Here is a 20,795-nt window from a genome sequence, read left to right as displayed (position 1 = left end):
TCTGTAAACATTCGTATGGAGAACAAATGGTTTTGAGGGTACACCTGTTAAGAGCTTAAGATTTTGATAATATCCGTATCGTGTGCCCCCTTCAATGTCTGGTGATGAGATAGGTAAGATTAAACTTTTTCTCTGAATATTTTGTCAAGGAAAATTCAAACCGATTTCTGAGACTTTTTGTACCTCTTAAGTAATATACAGTGAAAACGTTCACCGATGTGATATACTGCAACATGTGATATACTGCAACATACTGATACACATCAAACATGATAACTCAATCGTTGTAAGATAAATAATGTTCAGTTTAAGCGATCGTTTTGTAATTTTTCAAATCTTAACTCAGCTATGGTATGGAAGGTATAACAAATCTAGCACGTGTGATTTAGGAAAATTTGCATGTGCCCCGCCACTTATTTATGAGATTTTACTTGATATTGTATTTCGGTATTTAACAAACATTTACCAAAATAAATATGATTAATTATTGGGTTTGATTGTATAGGTATACTGAAACAAAAACTTCAACTTTTTTTTTTTATATCTCGCGAAATTATGAAAATCCTAAGTCGTCTTATGACGTGTCGAAGTTGACATCGGCGCTTGCAGCTACGATCAGAATAAACACGTTGACTTTAGTGATATATCTGGAAATTAAACTTATTTACAACCAGCGTGGAAGGAAATCGGTAGAGGATTCAACTGAACACGGTAGGATAAACTGTACTTTCCCTAGATAGTGTTTATATTAACTAATATTGTAGGAGGAAACAGTAACAAAGGGAAATTCCTCGGCTTCGATTTTGTTTACTTGTTTACATTTTTTGTTTGTCATGCAATATTGTGTTTAAACATCAGTTTGGTGACTAAATCAAGCAACGCAATGTTCTGCGATTCGCTAATTTTGATAAAAAGAGTACTAAGCTCATTGTAGCTTTTTACTGGTCTCTTATATTGCAATAATATTAGCTCACATTTCCTCCGTGTTCAAGAAAATGTAGACAATGGAAAGTCGAAACACTGTGCTAGCACTATAAATATTACTGTGAGGATCTGGATTGAATATAGATAATATTGTATTGTAGTTTATGTAAATCGAAATGTTTTATTTCATTTAGCCTTCTTTAAGGAAGATGACATGAATGAATAGACACACATTTTAAAGAATAAACATTAACATTTCTGATTATGCCTGTTTATTATCCAATTCAATTTCAGGGTTATTAAGGCAGGAAATGGTACACTGGAGATACTTTTTTGGGGTCTTGATAAAAAAGTTGGTACTCTTTAAATATTTCTTTTACTCACTAACTTTATGTATATTTGGTCTGTTTTTAATAAATTATATTACTATAGTGTAACCTATCATAATTTTTCATTGATATATTTCGAAATTAAAGTAGATAAATATTTATTTTTTCAGGGTTTGGTTTTCTTATCAACTGCCCTTACCAAAATATAAGGCCTCTGGCACAATTCAGAATTCGTATGCAAATTAGCTTCTAGGTACCTGTTTGCCGCAAATTTGCCACAATCTTACAGATAAACATAGCGACTTAAAGATATTATAACAAGAGAAAAACAATTAATGAACATTAATAATCAATTAATGATTAGTTACTAATACATACACTACGCTTTTCAATCAATTTACAAATAACTTCTACTGAAGATTAACTAGGATGTTTAATTTTAACAGTTGCAGCAATTATAGAAATAAAGGACACAAGTTAAAATTATTTTAATTTCAAAATTAAACACAAACATGATAGACAAACCATTATAATGAAATTTGACAAATAGTACTCAACCGATCGGTGATGATTTGTTGCTTCAGATCGATCAACTTGAATGCATTTTGATCACAACATGCAGAGGAACTTAGACAAAAGATCACAATGAGCGAAATTCAAACCATATAGTTCACAATTAAGCCCTGCAGGATCCCTATCACAATCACGGTATTCTTGAAGACATTTGCAATGTCTTTTTTATGACAGTACCATGTGCTCTCCGATTTAATTTCACACATAAACAATATCAAACAAATAGCCGAATATCGCAGAATATCACATTAATATCCACATAGGAACGGACTTCAGCACTGTTGTTTATATTTATATGCTCTTCTACGTAGTCTAACTCATATCCCGTCTTCACTCTTTTTTGGTTGCATCATTTAATAATAAAATAAGTGAGTTAGTTGTTCATGCATGGTTTTCTTTAGGCCTGTTTAACCCGGTCACCAGGGCAAACACCTGTTGTGAAGATAAATGGATTTCATATAAGCACAATTTAAAGCAGTTTCTTTAAAACAAATTAACCTAAACTTATTACTTACTTACTTATAAGTCATATACCTACTCAATCTTTTAATCTATATAAAGCTACAAATTTGCACTTCTAGCTCTGAGAAGAACATGAATTCTTTTTTTTAGGTCATAAACATGTAAATAATAAAATGTTCTTGTACTCTATGTTATGATGGTTTTCTGAATTTAAGATTGTTTAAATAATTTTTTTTTCATACATCACAAGTCAAGTAAAATTTAAAAAAATAAATACGATATTAATAACGAGCGTTTTGCTTAATTCGACACCCTGCATTGTCATATAGACGGCCTTAAACTGTTAAACTCATTGTAAAAGATCCCAGTCTTTCGTTTTATATTCTAATAACTGTTGAAACTGCCTTTCAACGAATATATTTTCATAACTCCACTTACTTTTTCAAAAAACGTGCTCATGATCATGTAGATGGTGCAGTGGGTGTTGAGACTCACTCATATTCGTCCTCTGTTCCGCCGTGGATTAAAAAAAAACCACTCCATTGACAATGTTTTTTTACCTTGTGCACAGCCTTATTCCCTTATTTTCATTCATTTTACAATCTCGGTGATGGCAGACAACATATGGCAGCATCGAATGTGGAAATTGGCGGCTAGCTTTTGATCGACTAATCAGCGCCCGTGTAGCTTAACATTAAACCACATAATACCAGTGGTGGTCAAGTTACACTGGTATCCAATCGAGCAGCGAATTCAATACAAGCTGATCCAACAGGCTTTCAAAGCCTTACACGGAACATCGCCATTTTATATACAAGAACTGGTCCAGATCTACAAGCCAAATAGGTTTCTGCGCTCAGAAAGCCCTTTGCTCCTTGTTCAATCGCGTGCGCGGACTAGGTCGGATGGTGACAGGCGGTTCGACGTGGCCAGTTCTACATTTTGGAACAACCTTCCCCAAAATCTTTGATTAGAGGGAAATTTTATTCGTTTTAAAACAAATATTGAAAACTTATCGTTTCAACAAGGCTTATCCAGACTATTTTTAAGCATTAACGCATTTTAAACTTTATTTTATTGAATACAGAGACAGCACAGCATTGATTTTTTTACATGTAAACTATATTTAGTTTTATATGTATGTAGTTTTTAAAATTTAGTGTATTTAGGTATTTTATTCACATTCTTCGCTTTATAAGCCAATAACGTTTATAAGTACAGCGCTATAGAGTAATTTAATATAAATTATATATGGCGCTTTATAAATTTTGTATAATAATAATAATAACTAGATCTCGTTACGAGTAACGAGTAAGTCTTACGTCCGATTTCTTTTATATGATACAACGTAATATGGATTATTTCTGCCAAATCTGAAATCTTGAAACTAGGTTTTTGTCTCGGGACCGGAAACGGACGCACAAAAGTGATTTATGGAAATAAAAGCTGGTATTTCTTGCACATTTGCCTAGTGCATCACTGTTTGTCATAGTATTTCAAACCTTTTATAAACATGAATTGTTTGAACCCTTCCAATTAGTACCGGAAGTGACGGTTGACAAAATAAAACCCGTAAACACATTTTCAATCAATTGTCTATCATTCATAAAAGACTTGTGTCTCAATCACTTACTGTGACTAAAATTTCACGGTTATCAAATTTGTAAAAAGGAAAACTACATAAGATATGTGATATATCTCACCGGAAGTAGAATATGTTTGCGTATAGAACATTGTATATTTAACATAGATAAGATTTTATACAGATATATTCATTCCATGTAAAATAGATAAAATAAGGGAACTTTTTTTTAAAGTGTTTTCGATGACGACAAGAAGTTGCAATAAATCAAACAAAATAATGTAAACACAGAAACATACATAGGGCTACCATCCCACAACGTTTGGTTGTTTAAGTTGTAATCGTTATTGAGATCTCGTAGAGTCAATGTTTTTGTCTAGGGACAGGAAACGGACAAACGGAAGTGCTCAGTGAAAATAAAAGTCACGATTTCTTAAACATTTGATAACTGTCTTTAATTGAGGTCTTCTGCTTGGAGCGGAAGACCTTACTATTATTCTGAAAAAATTTCAAATTTCTTATAATTTTTTTTTCTTCTAGACGCCAACTTTGATCCTTAACATCTCGCTCGTTTGTTCACCGAATGTTTTGAAATTTTCAGGACTGATAACATGCCACGATATGTTGTCATTGCATATTTTAGTTGAGGAAAATCCCTATCCAGTTTTGAGTTATTCCCCTTTTAGTTAAATTTAACGACTTCTTTGTCCAGGGGGGTTTACCTTTAACGATGACTGGCATTGTCTCAAAGATGGGCTGGTTTGAAAGCTAATACATTGAATTTGTGCTAGACATATTTTATTAATTATTTAAATGCAAATAAAAGGGGTGGTATAGATGTTGAAACAAAGGTAAGAAAAAAATTTAAAAAAAAATCGCGTATTTTCCGTGTTAGTTTTCTACCTGATAAAAGTTTGATATAACATATATTTTAAAAATTCTTGTTCTTACCAAGACCTTTCATTTGGTATACAGAAAAAGGGGCTGGTCCCTATAATTAGGGAGTTAGAGGCGTCAAAAGTTTCTTCTCAATAACTTGTAACGGAAAAAAAAATTCTAATGCATTATTTGAGCAGAGTTGTAAAGAAATTAATTTTGAATCCTTCCATAGTATTCAATTTAATGTTTTTGTAATGTATAGTCAGTATTTGCAGAAACAATTGTTGTCAGTTCGGTCCATTTTTATGGGGGTGCGCACGTTTAGGAGGTTATGAAAGGGCTTCTTGTAATGCACTAATTGATACATGCAGCGCGCAAAAATAATTCCACATAAAATTTCCAAATGTTTTTATTCATATGTACATCTTCATTTCATAAAGATGAACCTCTTTGACCTTATTTTTGTTGTTTGTTTCATAACTGTGTCCCTGTCTATATTTAGATGCATTACGAGACTCGGGTAACCGATAGGAGAGTCGCTAGCTGTATTCAGGCCGTCGCCTAGACGACAGTGCATGTGCTTGTAGAGCTGGACGTACACGTTTAACGCCCCACTGTAATACTGTAACAGAGACATTTTGAATTGTTTCAGTACTGGGAGATGTGTTAATAAAATTGGTTCCAATGCATGGTAATTAAACTCATCTTTTCTACAATACCTATACACAGCCGTCTTATAAAGCACAATGTGTATTACCGACATGACAAATGTACATGTACGCTGGCAATTTAAACGCACGCGGGATTGCTCCCGATAGAACATTTGCGATGGATATAATATTATCATCGTGGAGGTGATTTTAAAAAGTGAACTTAATATTCGTATACGATGATATTTGAATCCAAAGCCGCTAGTTTTAAGTTACGGTTATTAGGGATATTAATTATGATTTGCCCCGCGTTTCACGTTTTTTACTTGCAAAACATCTACATGTACAAGCGAAAATACCAAACAACCTTCAGCAGCAACTAATAAATTATTTATTCCATACACAATTCTAAAGAGGTAATTAAATAGATTTTAAAAATGCTTTATACTTATACTCGCTATCTTCCATGGAAAAAATTGGCATGGAAAAAATGTTGTTCAATGTTCATCAAATACGCTTTGGCTTTAGCAATCGAAAATAATTAACAAACTGTATATTGATAGATTGACATATCAACAAACATTCAGACCCGCAATGTGTTTTTTTTTACAAGTTCTATAAAATGTCGACTCAATGACTGAATTCTTTACCGTTTTCCGTCTGGGTTTACTTATTTTGAATCACGTGTGTATGTTATGTGTACAAATATATTAGTAGCTATATAGATGAACACTTTAAGTGTTTAATTTTTAAAAGAAATTGTGTACATGCAAAGCAATGCAATGCTAGGGTAATTAAATTCGAACAATGTATGTGGTGAGGCCGGTCGGACTGATACTGGTTCTGCTTGTTCTACATATAGCGAATGTAAGACGAAGTATTGAAGTGTTATATTTTAAACAAATATAAGTATTGCTTTCTAAAAAGCTTGCATTACTCAACAAAGTGTTTTATTGGAAGCATTCTTGGTTACCTTAGCTGCATATATGTACCGCTCGGTCTGTATCCCGGAAAAATTGACTACCATCCGAAATTTTTCATACAAGGGCTACAGACTTGCAGCTAACATTACCTTTAAAAATACATTTTAGAATTTGCCGCTGTTTATAAATTCATTAAAAATACGCGCAGAATCAAGTAGTAATATGTCGTTTGATATGGGATTAATGACGTCAATTTATATTGATTTCATTAAAATTATATCATTATTTCAAGCTTGTGGGTGGAATGAAATCAGTTTCACATGTTATATGACATAAAGATGTCCCCTCCCCACTTTTTCTCACAGCAACTATTTTTTAAAAAAAAATTGAATTACCATGGAGTTGCCCCCCCCCCCCCCCCCCTCCCCCATTTTGGTAGCATGTAAAAAAATGGTATGAAAATCATGAAATTCGGAGTGAAATTTTGAAAATTTTCGAAAATTCAAAATGCTTTTTTTTTTTGCTTGTCAAGATTTGTTGGATTAGTTTGCCCCCCCCCCACCCCCCACTTTCAAAAACGATGCTACGTGCCTGGAATCTACTCATTTATTTATTCCCCTCTTTAAAAAACAAAACAAACCATCAAACAAAACTGATCCAGATAAATATATTTACGTGTATCAAAAATAAACTTCAAAAACAAACTACACATTCATCCTTCACCCACAATATTGCCTTTTCGATATTTGTCATCGTTGTAGACCAGTGTAACAATCTGTTAAGTATGTGCTTGCACGACAAAGAACCCCTTGCTGATCTACATTTTCATTAACGTATACAAAGAAAAAATATATTTTGATTTATTTTTGAATTTCTTTTGATGTAAAAAAAGAGAAGAAATTGGTTCTCAGTCTCTCTTTATGCCTGTTTGTTAGCGGTTAATCCAAGTTAATTTTGAATATCCTTTTGTAATTTAAAAAATGCGATGTTAATATTTTTTTCATGCAATATTTCGGATAAAGCAATGAAGAGTTGTTTCTTGAAATTTTATTAGACCATACAATTTTAAAATGCTAACATTGAAAATTGAGCCAGATTTCTTTCATTTTTTAAGGTAAAACTTTATTGATTTAAAAAATAATTCTTTGATACAAACAAATTGACATAATCAATAAGAGTTTGACAATCTCTAATTGCAGGTCTGTAGCTTTTAGTCTGAAAAAGAATCGGATGGACGACCTATGACCAAGATCGTCCATCCGAATTTCTTGAAAATTGCCATTTCTGATGTACGCGGACGCAATACTTACCGAAACTAAAGGGTTCGTATCTTAAGTTTTGACTGCTTTGAAAGGTAATATTGGTTTTCTGATAATTATGAACATGAATAATTAAAAAAATGTTTAAAATTACAGTAAAATTACCGGCATCGGTCTTCTCCATGCGCGGATCTAGAAGGGGAAGGGTTCCAGACCCACCCCCCCCCCCCCCCAGCGAAATTTCTTTCAATTACGTGTACATTATAAACTTACCAAATATGCCTCGGACATCCCTTGGCAAACTCAAATAACCGTCAGACTTTTCAACCCCCACCCGAAAAGTTTTTATGATCCGCGCATGTTCCTCCTCCTCGAAATACAAAATTATTCTTCAAAACCCCCTGTAAAATTTCCAGGATCTCCGCATATATACATGTACTAAAAGATTCATTGGCGCTTGCGTTCGGTAAAAATGCGTGTAAAACGTTTGCCAATGGTTATTTTACCTTCGTACCGGGCATAACCACAGTCCCACGCTGTGAATAAAATGCGGCGAATCAAACTAGAGACAACGTGTAAAGATCTGTATTTGCTTATAAACATGTAGTATCACCGTGAAAAATTCACTGTTGAATTATAATTTTTTTTTTGGACTTGTAAAATTCAACATCTGTTTCATAATTTTTTCTCACAGTTTATTTCTTACAAAGTTACTTTTTTATTTAGTGATTGACACTTTGCAGACTCTATATGTGATTTCAAAGAGACAGAGTGTCATGTCTCAAGGACTGTTAATCTCTTAAAACAACATTGTGCAATTATCAGATTTTTAGCTCACCTGAGCTGAAAGCTTAAGTGAGCTATTCTGATCACATTTTGTCCGTCGTCCGTCTGTCCGTCTGTCTGTCCGTCCGTCCGTCTGTAAACTTTTTACATTTTGAACTTCTTCTCTAAAACCGCTTATCCAATTTCAACCAAATTTGGCACAAAGCATCCTTATGGGATGGCGAATATAAATTCCAGAAATAAAAGTACGATCTGTATTCAAAGCGGAGAAAACCTTGAAACTGTAGAAAAAGGGGGGTGCATTTTAAAAAATCTTCTTCTCAAGAACTACCGAGGCAAATTCAACGTAGTTTAGCATAAATCATCCTTATGGGAAGAAAAATATAAATTGCAAAAATTAAGGTCTAATTCAGTTTCAAATCTGAGTTATTACGAAAATAATGATAAAGGAAAGGCGTGTTTCAGCTTCGGTTCGGTTCGGCATCCGGTAAAATGGGTAGGCAAGACTTGGCCTGGTCAAAACAAAAGATTGGCAGTTATTAATCTGCCATTCTCATTAAAATTTCAGGATATTTGATGGACCAGTTATATTTGTATTCGCTGTAAATATTGCCGCAAAATAATGCGTATTTGGAATTGACGATTGCCGATCTACCCCGGCTTTTATTTTGCCACGGCCCGGGTTTGCATACCCATTTTACCAAGACTCGTATTCCATACTTCTAAAACGAGGTTCTTTGTTTAAAGCAGCCATGACATTATACGAAAAAGGGTCGATCTGACTATGATGAATTTGCTTGTTTATGCAACAGTTTGTGTATGAAGGGAAATTTTTGAAACATGCAAAATATATTGGTGCCGATTTTGTGAAGTAAATTGAGGCTAAATATTTCAATGCGTTGACAGATTTCACACATGACGTTGGTGTTAGCTTGTACTGATTTTCGTTTCGTATTCATTATTTATGCTTTGTAATTTAACCTGGGAACTCTCGTATTTCGTGATTTTTACGTATCAATTCAAACAGAGACTTCGGTAGATCAAACATTTAACTCTTTACCTGCGCAAATTAAGCAAAATCTGATGTATCAAAAAAGTACTGAAATACAATTCATTCTATCGGTAATTCGGCATTATCTTTTGCGTAATGGTAGATTAATGCAATAGGTTTTGTTGAGATCGATGCTCGGCATTTTCTCGAGTTTATTCAGTTTAAATAGAGTTTGATATCGCTGAAGGAAATATGTAGGTATATATACATGTATATATGATTCATTTCGAAAAAATAAATTGTGTTCTTTATTTGTTATAGTGCATGCATGTTTCTTGTGTTTAATTGTTTACAATTTCTATTTACTAACCATATTTGAGTGTTAAGCTTCGAATTATAAGCAATTAAGATACAGAGATTTGCTCACAATTCTATGTTTGTACACAGATCTTAAAAACTAAAGATTAAAAAAGTAAAAAATTTGTCAATATTTATTAAGAAAAATTTTCAAAGTCTGTTCTTCCAGAAACCAATTTTAACAACTTATTGTATTGTAAACTTAACCTTTTTTCGTCATTATTACTCCTACTTTACATGTGATCCTTGACTGTGTTTGTGTACATTTGTATAAACTGATTTTGAACCTTAAATACCAATGAACTGGTCTTGAGTGAATAAAAGAATTGAAAATCTTAGGCCATTCTTTTTTTCCATTTTAAATGCTGAATAGGAAATACCAAGTTAAAAATCTTAAGCTGAATGTAATAAATTCATGTCAACAAAATATGACTCAAACCTAGGGAAACTGTGAGCTCTGTATCTTGCTTATAATTCTACGATTGACGCTGAAATTTTGGTTGAACATTAGAAATTCTATATGAATTAGAGTATGTTAAATACTTGTACAAAAAAAATAAAAGAATGATATTCTGCATATACCTACTCTCTGGGGTCCCCTCATTATACAATAAATAATGTGAAATCTACATCAATTTTGATAGTTTTTCAGACACGAGTAAATATAAACGACATCTTTAAAACAGTTTCCATAGTTTTGACACATTTCTGTTATGGGGATAAAATAATTATCGCTATTCTTAAGAAAATATCACAGCGGAAAATTATCCTGGTTTGTACGCGAGGTAAATAACAGTCATTTAATTATAATGGAAAACAAATTAAATTTTTGAATGTTTTAATTTGAGGAATTGAGCACATTGAGGTACAATTTTCTTCTTCACATCTATACATGAAGGATTTTTTAAATAAAGTACAATAACTATTATATATTTTTTTTAAATACAATAACAAGTAAGTAGTTGATGAAACAAATGTACCTATATGCTCTCATATATTTTGATCGCTTTACAAAGTGTGTGTGTGTGGGGGGGGGGGGGGGGGGCAGAACGAAAATATAGGGAATTTGAAGTTAACAACTAAACAGTGTACACCTACCAAATGTTTGGTTTTATATCTTGCGTAGGATTTTCTTATTCTGGTAAAAAATAGTATTTCATGAAGGTACAATGTCAAAGATTACGTGTATGCAAAAATAATTGTAAAATTCGAATACTTGACAATATTTATTTTTTGTTATTCTACCGAGGGACCATATGGCACAATATCTTTTGAACGCCAATTGTTGCTCAGGTGAGCGATGTGGCCCCATGGGCCTCTTGTCTTTCTTGGACATCAAAGACTCATTGAGTTTATTTAATTATTTTCTATCTGCGAACCTTTCACTCAGCTTACTTATATCATTATCTGTCAATTTATACTCATTGTTAAGATTTTTATATATAGTTATGTACAATTATCAATGCGCAGTCTAAAATACGGCGGCCAGCTCCGGCCACGTCCGATTCACCCAGAGTCTTGAGTCCGGAGGCCACTACTGCCCATATCCGACTTGTTTGTAACATGTCTGCCTGTTAAATTATTATAATGTTGCCATTGTTGAGTCTCGTCCAATAAAAGTGGAATCCTGCATCAATTGCCTGTTTATTTCTCTGGAACTGTATACTGGTGGACCTTCGGGAATACGGCAAACCTACCCTTCGTTTTAGCTTACGGCCCAGAGCGCGCCACAACCTTATACCTTATACACTTTACGCCAACATTCCCTCACCCGGTTCGTACTGAACACGACCGATGCACATCCAAACAAATTCTCTAGCACCGTAAAATGTACGCGGTCACAGTAGTATGATAATAATACTTTGTTTTTCAATGTTTATACATCTAATACTGTGGTGTCATCAATATTCGTTGAATACTAATTTTCGTGGATTTTTTTTAAAGTTTATCCATGAAATTTAATGTTCATTGAAGTGCAATTTCTGCTAATAATTTGTATTGATAGGGTCATTGACAACGAATTTACGTATCCTTGAAACTGTGATTTTCACTCTATCCACGAAAATTGATACCCTTGAATATTAATGAAACCACAGTATTGTACTATGGTCAGCTATCATTTTTTTGTATTACGTCACAAGTACGACGGAAGACCTAATCGTTGCTTGCAACGAGCTCGTCTCTAGTTATTTGTATTATTGTATTAAACTGTTATATCATACATGTACTCAGTATTAACAGGGGAGATTATTAGCTGAAGTGTAAAGATTCTTGTCGTAAATTTTATGCAAGTTGATGTAAAATAATCTCCCCTTATATTGGTTAGTTTCTAGTCATTTAATGAAATGACTTAATTCGCAATACATGTGTTGTCTCATCTTTTAAGCTCCTAGTCAGATCAAAAAGTATTACATAGATTTATATTTTTACAATGCCAAATAAACTTTATTGAATAAATTTGTTTTTAAAAAATTACATAGTTTAGCGATGGATTATATTTTGTGGGGGAAGGTTTTCAAGAAGGAAATAATTTTCATAACTCAATAGTTCTTTGTGTTCATTATATACTGGCACCAGTAAAGCAAGAATTTTTAAACTTTGACTTAGATTTTACTTTTATAGTCACTACATGTATTCAACTTCATGCTGTATGAAAATCATTACTAACCAATTTCTTCAAATTATCAATTTCCGTTTCAAATTTTAGCAAATATTTAAGGAAAATTATGATTTCTGTTTGGGCTCCATATTTCCAAAAAAATGGCAATGTATACAAAAGTATGTGCTGAAGAAAGTTAAGAACCATTTTGAAAGGAAGAGACTAACGTGTGGAATTTGAAACATTCGATTTCATGGCAACCACCCGCACTTAAATCCCATATTATAAGATCAGTTTTTGGAAAAAAGGATCATGTTTTGTCCCATTCACCCGATTTGTCTCCCTGTGACTTTTTTCTTCTTCCAAAATTGGCAAAGCACTTGTCGGGAAGAAGATATGCTTCAAGGAATGATTTGGGCTCTGCCAAAATCATGAATTCAGTTTTCCTCTCCGGTGTTTGGGAGTAAGGAAGATAATTTGTTATCATTAAAACACCTATATATTCATTTTGTCCCTGCCCTAGAGTCAAAACCCATCCTTGAGGGGACATGAAAATTAAAATTTCAGTAGAGGACTTCCTTGTAAACGTAATTATTAGTCAGTTTTTTTACAGATGTTTGAGATAGAGAAGACAATTTTTACAAATTCTATGCATTAACACTATATTGACCCCCCCCCCTCATGTCCTGAACCCCTGACCAAGGGGCCTTGAATTTTTACAATTTAAGTAGAGGAGTTAGTGGACATCATAACCATGTATTCAGTTTTTTGCCCACATCTGTGGGAGTAGAGAAGAAGATTTTTTAAGATTTAATACATTTTTACTATATGACCATATTGGTCCCACCCTAGAGCCTGAACCCCTTACCCAGGGGTCATGAAATCCACAATTTTAGTAGAGGGCCTCATGGACATCATCATCATGCATTTAGTTTTTAACAAATATATATGGGAGTAGAGAAGAAGGTTTTTTTTTAAAGATTTAATACATTTTTACTATATGGCCCCACACTATAGCCTGAACCCCTAACCCAGGGGTCATGAATTTCACAATTTTAGTAGAGGGCCTCATAGACATCATCATCATGCATTTATTTTATAACAAATGTATATGGGAGTAGAAAAGAAAATTTTCTAAAATTAAATACAATTTTTACTATATGGCCATATTGGCCCCATCCTAGAGCCTGAACCCCTGACCAAGGGGCCATGAATTTCACAATTTAGGTAGAGGAGTTAGTGGAAATCATAACCATGTATGCAGTTTTTTGCCCACATGTGTGGGAGTAGAGAAGAAGTTTTTCTAAGATTTAATACATTTTTACATACCCACCCTAGAGCCTGAACCCCTAGCCCAGGGGTCATGAATTCCACAATTTTAGTAGAGGGCCTCATGGACATCATCATCATGCATTAAGTTTTTAACAAATATATATGGGAGTAGAGAAGAAGGTTTTTTTAAGATTTAATACATTTTTACTAAATGGCCATATTGGCCCAATCCTAGACCCAAGGGTCATTTCACAATTTTTGGAGAGGTCTTCATGGGCATCATAACTATGCAACCAGTTTTTTCCTCACATATGTGGGAGTAGAGAAGAAGATTTTTGAAAATTGGGCCTTTTTTGCATATTTGGCCCCACATGTGGAACCGCAGGGGTGGTAGAGCCATGAATTTCACAATTTAGATTCCTCTTACCATAGAAATGCCTCACACCAAAAATGGTAACAATCAGCCTTGTACTTTTAAAGAAGAAGTTAAAAATGTAAATTGTCAACGCACGACGACGTACGAAAACGGATAGCAATAGGTCACCTAGGTTTACTCAGGTGACCTAAAAAAACATTATATGGATGCATTTAAAGCTTGGATAAATCGGTTGAAACTACTGCGTGGGTCTGCTAAAGGAGAATATTTTGAAGGTAATCATAAAAGAAATAACAAATAAATATCTTCTTGAGTTTTTTTTTGTAACAACGAGGACATTGTATATTGAACGCCTCTTGTAATCTGATGAAAGATTATCTTATGTTAATTTGAATTTTGTTTTATTATTTTGATAAATAAAAATAAGAATACTGCAGCATTTAAGTTAAAATATAAAATGAAATAATGTATATTAAAATTCAATAGTCTGCAGATGTACTCATTCACAGGTGTTTTGACCCGAATTAATATGTTAATGAATATGTACCATAGTATGTATCAGTAATTTCAACTCCTTATTTCATTATTTCATTATGCATGTTCATGTTATTTATTTATTATCAATTTTGTCGGTGTTCTGTCTTCTCTTGACAGTTTGTACGCATAGAAAAACATGGAAGGTGCCAACGCAAATGTATTTTGAAAAAAAGATCTCCCCATAATTAACACACTGAACAGCCAAGGTTACAAGATTAGATGTGATTTGACTGTACGTATAAGAAGTATCAGTAGCGCCCATTGGATGTTTCTTATAAATCATTTTATGTATCAAATTAGTGAGATTATGGATCAATTGTAATAATTATAGTTATATTTTTTAAATTATGGAAATAATACGCAGTCATGAATTAAAACCTTACGTCGTTATGTAAGTCCCGAAACATCCAGGATTCGAAACGTCCAGGTCCCGAAACGTCTTGCATCCGAATATTTCATGTGTTTTATGTTATAAATCTCATTACTAATAGAGAAAAAACACTGCATACAAGTGCAAATGTTTCATTATGTAATCATCACTTTTCCTATTGTCATTTAAAAGCACACCATTTTTTTTTATTTGATAAGTAATAGATAATGATACACTGCATGCATGTGCAAATGTTTCAATGTGTTTAATCAATTCAAAATACGTTGTGTAAATGTAACGAGTCTGCACTTTAAATATTAAATGACAATCCTCTTTAAAGGCCCTTTTTCATAATGAGAGAATTCTTTTTCATGAATTTTCAGAACAATTGTATAAAAGGCTAGCTTTTTGAAAAAGCTAACTAAAGCAAGTAAGCCAGTTTAATATTGAATTGTTTTGGTAAAATATGAATCGGTAAAAAAAATCATATTTGAATTCAGATTTCATAAATTCATCAATATGGACTAAAAACTGTGGCTGACGACGTCTATTGCTAATCAATTAAATGAGACTATCGATTCTAGTGTGGCCTAAAGACAAATTTGTTTCTTGTTCGAATTTGTCTATTTTATATTTGTCAAAATAATCAAAATCATCAAACGCATTTGAAGTTTCGTCCTAAGGTAATTTGGCCGATTAATAAGAACGAGTTTACTTAAAGATAAACAAATGATGTTATTCTTAGTTGTTGTCTTGTGAATATGGACCACGCACTTGATTATATGTTTGGTTTTTCTTTTGTTTTAATGGTTTTATATCCTTGTCTTAAGACACTATCACTGCCACCATCATCACCAAATAAAAATAACATAATTAGTTTATATTTGTATATTCAAAAACCCGTCCATGCTGTGGCTTTACAGATAACATTTTAATATGATAGATATCATTAAATTCTTTAACTGAAAAATAATACCTAAATTATATGCAATCAATTAAAAACAAATGAAATATTCTTCTCGGATAACGACAACTATTTTGAACTGAAAAAAAAAACCCAACACATTAGTACCAATGTTCAGTTTGTATTATTTATGGATAAGGTCATTTACTCGCGTGGTCTGTATATAAGGTTGCCAATTTCAATTTTTTAAATCATTGTCTTAATTATTCAGAAACGAATATGATTTCTGTGTATTAAGGTAACTCCACACTCGTAAAATTCTCTGAGGAGAGTTGAGAAACCGAACTGATTTCCACTTAATAGACTTAATTGTCATCAATTGTTAGAACAAATATACATGTCATCACACTTTTTGAGATGCCAGATAAACGTAAACTAAAGCATATTTTAGCATCAGAAAACTGTATTTTGTTTGTTAAAAATAAAATCTTGTAGGCAGAAATTTGTTTTTCTTGTTTGATTTTAATGTCAACTTTATCAGAAAACTAAAATTATAAAAATATTTTCAAATTAATCGTTGGAATAAGAAAAACTATAGCTTTTAGACATACACCTGAGCGAAAAGTCAGAAAAAAAGTTATTTCCCCTTTGCATAGATAAGATGTATAAAAATTTGGAAATTTAAGATAAAATTAAGTGCGAAAATATCTTCAACCTACCAATAATTCTAATTACATCCATGTGATTATATTCACATAAAATAAATATAACTACCGTGCACAATATTTTAAAAATTCAAAGTTTTACAAAAAGTGTGACATCACAGAACACTGGATCTACTTTAAATCATCATACCGTATATCAGGTAATTTTCGCGGTGGTCTAGTTTTCGTTTTCTTCGCGACCTCTTTTGGATCGCATATTTTTGAATACACAAACTCTATTTTGTATCATTTTCAATAACGAACTTTTTAATTCCCAAAAATGACAGACGCAAATTTAAAAAAATTCAGATTTTCCCCATTCTCGCAAATATTGTGACACGCGAAAAAAAATGAATATACGGTATTTAGGGTCTTCCATTTCTGACGGAAGACCTTTTTGTTATTATATTTTTTTTTTATTATTATTATTATTTCTGACTTTTTTCGAACGCTCTTTCTCGTAAAACCTCCACCGGTTTGCATAAAAATTATGGGACGTATAAAGCATCAAACGTACTTGATACTAAAAAGGTTTTGGCTGACTTTCAGTTTGAGATTTTGAGGATTTAGTGAATTTTGTCCACGTAACGTTTTAAAAAACTAACTGTGATAGAAACGTGAAACTTTCAGGGATAGCAGATGAATGTCTGTAGAAGATCCTATTTATTTGATATTTTGAAAAAAGCTCAAGGCGTCGAAGCTCTTTCGTGCTAAAAAATTGGCACCAATTTGTTTTTCACGAAATTTTCGCACATTTTCTACCCTTGCTTTCTGTTAAGACTTGTTATGCAAAAGTTGTTTAGATTGACTAGGACTTTCAATTTCAAGTTTGATTTCAAAAAGGGACTGACCCCTCAAATTAGGGCCCAAAATGACTCTAAAGTCTTTTTGCAATAACTCTTTACTGATCAATTATTTGTTTTCAATTATAGAAGCAAAAATGTTCAGTGTACATCTGTTTATCTATAGTATTGTATTATCTATAATATTGTTTAGTACCATTCCCTTAGTCATATGTTACATAATAAGGGGTTTCAAGGGGGCCAGAAATCCCAAACTTTGATCTTTAATATCTAGAAAAGGAGAAATATTTTGATAAGCTTTGTAGAACAAAAAATGCTTTGAATAATGTTCTAAACAATATGGTACTTAAATTAATTATTTTGGTGGCCCCAGTAAGAAGGTGAAGGGTCTGCCCCTAAAACGCATTTGTTCTGATATTTTTAGAACGGTCAACAATTTTTGAACACTTGTTGAACAAAATTTGAAAAGGAGACTATTTTCTGGACCCGGTAAAGAGTTGAAGGGTCGGCCCCTAAAGCACAGATGTTCGGATATCTCTAGAACGGTTTACAATTCATAAACATGTGCTGACAATTTTGTTTATACATTTCCAAGACCTTTCATTTGATATTAAGAAAAAGGGGCTGACGCCTCAAATTTGTGGCCGGGAGGGCTACAAAGTCTTTTGATAATAACTTCTTTTTAAGCAATAATTTGCGAATAATCTTAAAAACAAAAATGAGAGCTTTTTGAACTTAATTTAAAATTGAAAAAACGTTTTAAAATATCTGACGATGCATTACAGAGAAAAAGGGGTTTAAAAATTGATTTTTACGGAAATTTTGATTCCACATTCTTGGTTAATCAGCACATGGATCATTACTTACAAGTACATTTGCATGATTATATTTTTACATATATATATATACACACACTTGATTTTAAACATTAGTTAATTTCAGTATTCTTATCTTTATGCAATTTTTTGAGTTCATTAAAGTTATAATTTAAACTTATTTAAATATAAATTAAATACAGATGTTGGTTATATTAATGCTGCAACAATAACTTCAGGGATTGACATAGAAACTGGCAAAGGATTTCATGATAATTTATATTAGAATACTGTTTATAACTGGTATGAGTAATAATTACCATATTATATTTTGATACCTTAATCATTAAATTCTTTGAACGAAAATTTAACATCAAGGAAGAAGTCAAATGTTTTTTGGGTTTTTTTTACGCACCGAATGAATACATGTAGCATTATGATCTTTCTTACTATATACCATAGCAATCAGTTAGGCAAACAAGAGGCCTAAGGGCCTCATGGCTTAAGTGAGCAACTGTAGCATTACTCTGATGAAAACAGAACAATGTAACAAGTTAGTAGAGTAATTCTTGTTTAAAAGAGATCTTAAAAAAAATTCTGTACATATCCTCATGTTAAACGTCCAACTTTTTTTCTTCGAGAGGAACATTTTGAATTTTTTCTTTTTATTCTATGTAAAAATTCATCCCCCTCTGATTGTGGCCTCACACTACTCTTAAGAATCATGATTTAAACAAACTTGAGTCTACGCTTCTTAAAAATGCTTCCACACAAGTTTCAGCATTTTTGGCCAAATGATTTTTGAGAAGATTTTTAGAGAATGCCAACAAATTTTTATTATAAATAAGGGTCGTGCTCCGATAGTGATCTGTTTGTTTGAGCCCCCTAAACTTCTGGATGATTTCTGCTAAGTTTGGTTAGAATAAGTGGTTCTGGAGAAAAAGCTAAAATGTGGAAAGTTAACAGATGGACGGACGGACAGAGACGGACGCCCTACAAAAAGCTTTCAGCTCAGGTGAGCTAAAATCTTAAGTCTGATAAAATATGCTCTCCTTTTTTCATCAAAATTTGGTTATTATTACATAATGAAATGATATGAATTATCTATCATACATAGACAGAATTGAATGAAATTGTCTATCATGTTTCCATGTGACGATTGTTTATATATCTTGCCTAGATTCGATAATTTCTAAACCAATATTACAAACACTCTCATTTTTTTTTCATATGTAAAACTTCACATATTTTTTTCTCAAAAGAAAATAATTAACACATATTTATGAACCATAGTAAGGGTTTTATAAAGTCTGAAAGTTGTAAAATATACACTTTTGTTTCCATGGAAACAACAATTTTGAGGAAACTTCCCCATTTTTTGATTATTTCTGATAACAGAAGACCCAGTCATTCTAGGATTAGTGTTGGTTTGCATCAACCTTGCCGCAAGTATTTACAGGGCATCACCAAATATGCCTCATTTCTAGTTTTTTTAAGCCCTTGGTACAATAAAGAAAGATAAATACTTTGATTTGCTAAATGTATTTTTCTATAGTTGATTTGTAATACTTTGAGAGTTTGATAAAGATTTATCACAAAAAATCTAATTGAAATAAATATTTAAGCAGAAAAAGTGTGATAGTAAGTAAAATTCAAGACCATTTGGTGCTAAGAATGATGGGTATCCATGGTAACGGAGTTGTCCAGCAACCAAATTTTGGTGTTTTATGATAGGTATATTGTAATATGCATCATATTAAAATTTGAGAAAAATCGGTGATGATGCGTGCTACTATCTAAACTATACAAGTGTTCAAATGCTTACAGAGAATATATATATATATATATATATATATATATATATATATATATATATATATATATATATATATACATATATATATATATATATATATATATATATATATATATATATATATAATATATATATATATATATATATATATATATATATATATATATATATTTAATATAAAGCACTAAAGATGGCTAACGACACGAACAATAGAAATTGTTCGTGACGTTAGCCATTTTTAGTGCTTTTTATATTCAGCTTACTGGCTTAGTATCTATATTTTAGATCCAACACTTTAAAGATGCCTAGTGTTCTTGATTCTATTCAGTGCTTTATATTATATATATATATATATATATATATATATATATATATATATATATATATATATATTTATATATATATATATATATATATATATATATATATATATATATATATATATATATATACCATTACGTTCAAGAAGTTTTTCTTGTATAAAAGATACGTCTTATCCACCATAAAACTTGAGTAGTGTTTTGTCTTTCTTTTCAGACCTTTAATATAACTAATAAATTATAAATGACGTATTTAATGTAGGTTTTAAAATATCAATTATTCAACATTTCTTCATCCACAATTCATTATCATTATCGCCATTTGTATCCACTGTTTCAAAATATATTTACAGAAAATATGTACAAGATCCGGTAGTTGATTTTATACCAGTTCGCGTAATACAATTATGTTTACACCTCAATACCAATAAATAAATGATGAATTAATGTATATTACATATATAGAATATTGTAAGAGGAAAAATTAATGTGTTTTACGCTTATTATGACAGAAGAGTAGGCCTTTCAATTTTGATTAACACCTTTTTATCATGTTAGACCCTC

The sequence above is a fragment of the Crassostrea angulata genome, chromosome 2 (genome assembly GCF_025612915.1).
Source record: "Crassostrea angulata isolate pt1a10 chromosome 2, ASM2561291v2, whole genome shotgun sequence".
NCBI classification, from domain to species: domain Eukaryota; kingdom Metazoa; phylum Mollusca; class Bivalvia; order Ostreida; family Ostreidae; genus Magallana; species Magallana angulata.
This window is presented reverse-complemented; position numbering follows the sequence as displayed.